Genomic DNA, 6,268 nt, shown 5'->3' with positions numbered 1-6,268 from the left:
AAGGGTTAAAACACCTGTAAAAAAAACTCCTTAAATCACCTACTCGAAGATTTAAAAAATAACCGCAGAATAATCAACGTATAATCTCCACAGCAATAATACTACAAGATTTCACAAAATTGAAGATTGTCCAGGAACAACCGTGTCGAAATGAAAGAGTTCCAAGTCGCAGCTGCGAACAAAAGGTCGGTCGAATTAAATCTCCGTTACAGCATTCGGCACAAGGAGATCCGCCATGTACGGAAGGGATTCTCGGAATCGTCGCGAGAAGAGCGCACGAGGAACGAAAAAAACAGCAGAAATGAAAAGAAATAAAGAGGTAGGGAGGGAAGAAAAAAAAACGAAATATGGAGTATTGTCACCGATGTAAGGTCAATCGTAATCGGAAACGGAAGAGCTCGGAGAGCCCAGGATTTGCATAAAAGCCATTCGTCACGAGAGATAGCGATTTCCTGAGTCGAACGGTGGTCCTTGGACTTATTTCCTGGTTAAAGGCAGCCGGCGAGCCGGACTTTCGTTCATTCACATCGCGGCCGATCAATGGCAAGGCCTCGCGGCCGCGACGTGTGCCCAAAGGAAAGGTCGGGCTCGGATACACATGTAAGTAAGTACGTCGAACGATCTCGCTCGGTCTGGTTACACGAGAACCACATCATCGGCCGCGGCGAACGTGAAAATCGTTTTCAATAACGTCCCGTATAAGATGTTCTGTCTGAAACATTGACAGAAATACGCCACGGAAAGCCTCGAACCGAAATTGGTACGCGTAACACTTTTGTTCGATGAACAGCATCGGTTCTTTCATACATGGTATATGAAAGATTAATTGTGATCTAAGAATCTATCGAAACACTCGAATTAAATTGAACTCTGAGAGGATTCGATTCAATTGTCAATAACATTTCACCGCCTATAGTATGAAATTAAATTTTTCAAGTGAAAATAGACAAAGGGTTAACGTGTTGAATGCTATAGGTATCAACATAAATTACTTTTATTTAACCCTTAGCATTCCAGATGGTATTGTAATCTATCAACAACTGCAACTAATTTTTATAGTATCTCCAGTGAAAATGAAAAATGCTGTAACATTCCTTCGATCTTTTATTTTCCTCCTCAGTACAAAATTTGGATGTGTGGAAAATGTAATAATTTCAGGGTAGTTCCTTTGATTTATTGAAATATTCAATATTATAACTGGTGCAGTATTGGAGTACAGAGTTCAAAGGGTTAATCCTACAACTAGTGAGACTCGTGAAGATTTTCAACAGGATTCAACAAATATATATTACTAAGTTCAGTCGAATTCAAAGTAAATATTATTTCCCTGTAATCAACTATTACACTTAAAGGGAAATATAGGCGTAACATATGCTTGGAATTTTTCTCTTTTTCCAATAAATTATTAATGACAAAGTAGCCGTATCGATCAGAGTTGAGAAAAAGATCATAGGTCAAGGGGTTAAACAGGTAGACGATTATTCGAAAACTTTTGTTATATCGACGTCATTCAATAAGAATGCAGTGATGAAGCAATTCAATTAAGTAATTTGGTATTTCATCTATTGAATTTTGTTGCGTTTCAGTATTAATCTCGTTTCTTGCAGTACGCGATACTCTCCATCTTGGAAACATCCCAAAATTTTCGTAATTCGTCTCTCCGGGGGTCCAGACGTTCGGACAGAAGATTTGCATAGTTGAAAAATAGTTGAAGGATGCTCGTCCAATTAGAATCGTAATGATACTTGAAATCTAATTTATCCAAGGAACACGCGGCCGTCTATAAATCGCACGGGAATCAGCTGTTGTACGAGGGAAAATGCAAATCTGCGGGAATCGATTCGCGGACGATACTTTGTTTCTTGTTTATGTAAAACAGTGGCTCGCTGGATTCATCCGGAGGATCGAATTAAACGTCGATTGCGCAACACTTTCGAACGCTATCTTATTTCCGACGAAAATACGCCGATCGCATGAACACGATCTCGGTGTCGAGCAATTTTTTACGAGTCTCCCATGTGAAGCCTCCATGAATTTTACATAGATTGACATTCCCATTCACGCAACGAACACGTGTCCTAGACATTTTCGTCCCTTGTACCGGAAAAGGAAGGCTGATTATTCACGAAGTATTTAGTACTTCGGTAGAATCGAAATCGATTTAAAGAGCCGGGTCCCACTCGCGTCAAACGTAGATCAAATCGCCGGTCGTCCCAAAACAAATCTCTCGGGCCGGTTCAGCGAATGAATCAGTCGATTGTGTCATAGGTCTCTATAAATACTAGAAAGAATACATTAAGCGAAACTGTTGAATGAAATCGGCACAACCGGATCAGTTACAGTAATTGCATGGTAAATTAATGCTAGAACTACTAATTGGTTCAAATTTGCCACGATATTGAAATTACTGTTGACTTTACGATACGCAAGCTGAATTATAAATCAATGAAAATCACAATGTACTCTCACAGTTCCTATAGAACAATTTGACAAAGTCAATTCGATCGATAATTATAACGTTAAATTCATAGAAGATCGGAGAGATTCAAGCGAAGAAATGGCAGTCAGGGAATCGGTTAATTGATAACTAGTCAGTAATCGAACAGATATTGATGGATCTGCGAGTGAAAGAAAGATCTTGAAGAAATCGACGTAGATTAGATCGCTGCGATCGACATTACAATGGTATCTCTGTTCGGTTAGGGAAAAAAAGGGAATTCCGCAACGCGCGTGCCGATCACACCTGTCCGCCATCTTGAGATTCACGCGGACGTCGGGAAGCCCGAGATGTCGGACGGTCTAAGTACGGAAAATGAAGGAATCTGCGTGTCGAAAGAGTAATTGTTCCAGGAAGAAAGGCACGTCGCGTTATGAAAGAAAATAGGAACGATCGAGCAAAAAGATGGCGACCGGAATGGGTCCAGGATTTATCGCCGAGCGCAAGACAGGCGGCGCACGGTTTGAAGGGCGGCGAACGGCGACGCCTTGGCGATACAAACATATTTCAGCTGTTCTTGCGGCCAAGTCGCTGCAAAACGTCTCTGAGCAACGAATAATTGATCGTACAGCTACTCGCGAGAACAGAATCTTTGAATCGCGATCGGAATCCGGGGAAACTAGAGCAGCAGGAGATAGCGGACTGTGGATCTTCATGAGAATTCGATTTTTAAGAATATAATTAGAAGCGTAGAATTACGGTTGTTGGAATTTTCAATATTCAAATGTTTGATATTCGAATTTTCTACACTTGTATGTCGAATTTTCAGCATTCAACCGTTTCCCATTCAAATTTTCACCATTCAAACATTTCCTATTAAAATTTTCAATATCCAAACATTTGCTATATAAATTTTCAACATTCGAACGTTTTCCATTCAAATCCTCAACACTTATATATCAAATTTTCAACACTCGAACTTGTGTTCTTGAATTACGTGCACGATATCGTTTATCTTTTACGAGATCGATTAAACCGACAACGACGCGGTCGTAGGATGCGTTAATTGATCGCAGACTGAATCGGGGACTGTATTCCAATTGACATTGCCATTCGCGAGGGTCACCGGTGAACGAGTTCAATTAGCCCGCGAATTTAATCGTCCGGTTTCTTTCGCCACCCCACCTTCCTCTGTGTGTCCGTCGTACGCTTACTTCCGTGTGCTCCTTGATCCGTTCTCCTTCAACGAGTCTCCCGGCCCGAACGAGTTCGAGACACCGGTTTCCGGCGCAGGGCATTTTGCTCTTGCCGTCAGTGATACATAATCTTCAACGAAACGTTTACTAAACAGTTACAGTTTTAAATATTTTAGATTCTCTATAGCTCAAACAAAATACCAGTACAATAATAAAATAACTTTGCGAAGAGATACCGCAAATATTCGATGAAATAGACATTTACAATGTCAGTAATTAAATTAATTAAATAACTTCAACTTTTATACACTCAAACGTGAAAGTTCCTCATTGTAATTTCAAAATCACAAGGTATATTCGTTTCAATGCAACTATTAAAACTATTTAACACTATTTCTACCGAAGGTGCCAAAATACCTAGGGAATGTTTAAATGAAAATTATTTTCCGAGTTTAACCTATATTCTGGATCGACTATTCGACTTTCTCAGTAACGATAATAAAACTAACTACAGGAAATGCCCAAAATTCAATCGAGGAATAGTTATTAAACTGAGAAAATAATTTTCAGTTGAAATTTTCCTTAAATACCTTAGATTCTCTTTAGCTTAACCGTTTGGATGCTAAACAACTTTTGTGGATATTTACCAAAAATGCAGAAGTGATTGGGTGTGTACGCAAAAAAATTAATAAGAGTACTTATCTAATGAGATCACAAATATTGTATTATTACAAAAAAGTATCAAAAAATAACATTTATTTAAATAAATTTACTTTGATTTATTTCTTGAAGAATATAGTAAGAAAATTATAATTGATACTGATAAACAGAAGCGCCTCCGCGCTCTTAATTTTGACACAACACAAGAGCGCTATAGCACTCCTCAGCACTCAAACGGTTAACACGTTGAATGCCACACGATTTCACGAAGCAAAATACAGGAAACGAAAAGAGATATAATATTGAATTATTGAATTAAACTGCGTTATTATTATAGCACGTTTATCTTGTCGAATGTCAGTGCATTAGGTGACATTATTTATAATATAAAAATGTTTTCGAACAGTCACCGTTTAATTTAATGAATTCTAGTGATTCGATTTGGTTGGGGATCACCGGTGACCCCCATAGCATTCAACGTGTTAAATAGAATAATATTCCAAGCATTGGAAACTTCGAAGAAATTTTACGATACATCGGTTCGTGTAAACTGCAACGGGCTCGCGAAAAACCGAGCGGAACCTTTAATTTCAGAATGATGCGCAGAAGCTCGTGCTCACTATAAATCCGTAAAGATTGCGGTGTAATAATCGCCAGAGATAAAAAAAAGAATGTCCCGTGCTCATTTATGTAACTGGACGTTCGAAAATAACCGCGCGCCGGATGTGATTCTGCCAACACGTGGATCGTCCACGCCATAGATCATCCTGTACCATTATTTCGCTGATTACGCGATGCCGTTGAAACAGGATTTTGTTCTTTTACCGTGAGCTTGAATCCACGGAATCAAAGTTCGCTGAATCTCGTGTCTTACGTATTACAATGAAAAGATGTACGTCGAAAAATACAATGGAAAGACAAATCCACGAACGAAGAAACGCGAGAGTATATTACCATTTCACTGGAAGCTATGGTAACTTATGTTTATCTCACTGAATCCTAAATTAGCTTATTTATAATTCGCTAAATGCTAAGCTAACATAACCCTCTATACGTGTAACTTTGTAGTCACGTGTCAATATATTAGCATCTTGTTGATTTATTCCATTCTGCATAACACAGTGAATAAAATTAAGTAATTCAATAACTTCAACTTTTATACACTCAAACGTGCAAGTTCCTGATTGTAATTTCAAAATCACAAGGTATATTCGTTTCAATGCAATTATTAACCCTTTGCACTCCAAAAATTTGCCACTAGAAATATTCAATTTATTTTCATGAGATATAGATGACATTTTTTTAAACTTAACGAGGAATCTATTCATAAAGTAAGGGGAACAATGGTATTTGATGTAATGTTAAATATAATTTTATAATTTTGTTGCACCAATCGAGTGGTGACTCAGAGGCAGCTTTGGAGTGCAAAGGGTTAAAACTATTAGACTACATCGTTAATTTGTATATGCAGATTGACATTTGTTCATTTTATACGTACGTTTCTTTACAGTCACGAACAAGAATTCAGCTTATAAAGGGTTAATTCATCGTAAAAGCTTTATTAACGAATTAACCCTTTATGGGCCGAATTTTGTTTCGTGATTATAATAAAATTTATGCAGTATGAAATTAATAAATATCAACATATGAACACAAATTAACAATGTATTCAATAGTTTTAATAATTTCATTGAAACGAATATATTTTGTAACTTTGAAGTTACAATGACGTTGAACGTAAACGCCTGTGTGTACAAAAGTTTAAGTTGATTAATTATTTAATGTCGTTCGTCACTTTGATTACGTTCGATGATTTACGTTCGTCACTAATTAAAATCAATTTAACCCGGTGTATTGATGTGTGACTTCAAAGTCACACGAGCCTATAGAGGGTTAACAAAGATGCAAGCGTTTTTCACAAGCTTCTGCGTTACATGCGAATCATTCGAAGAGGTGTACGATTCGAGCGAGATTG

The sequence above is a fragment of the Nomia melanderi genome, chromosome 14 (genome assembly GCF_051020985.1).
Source record: "Nomia melanderi isolate GNS246 chromosome 14, iyNomMela1, whole genome shotgun sequence".
NCBI lineage: Eukaryota > Metazoa > Arthropoda > Insecta > Hymenoptera > Halictidae > Nomia > Nomia melanderi.
This window is presented reverse-complemented; position numbering follows the sequence as displayed.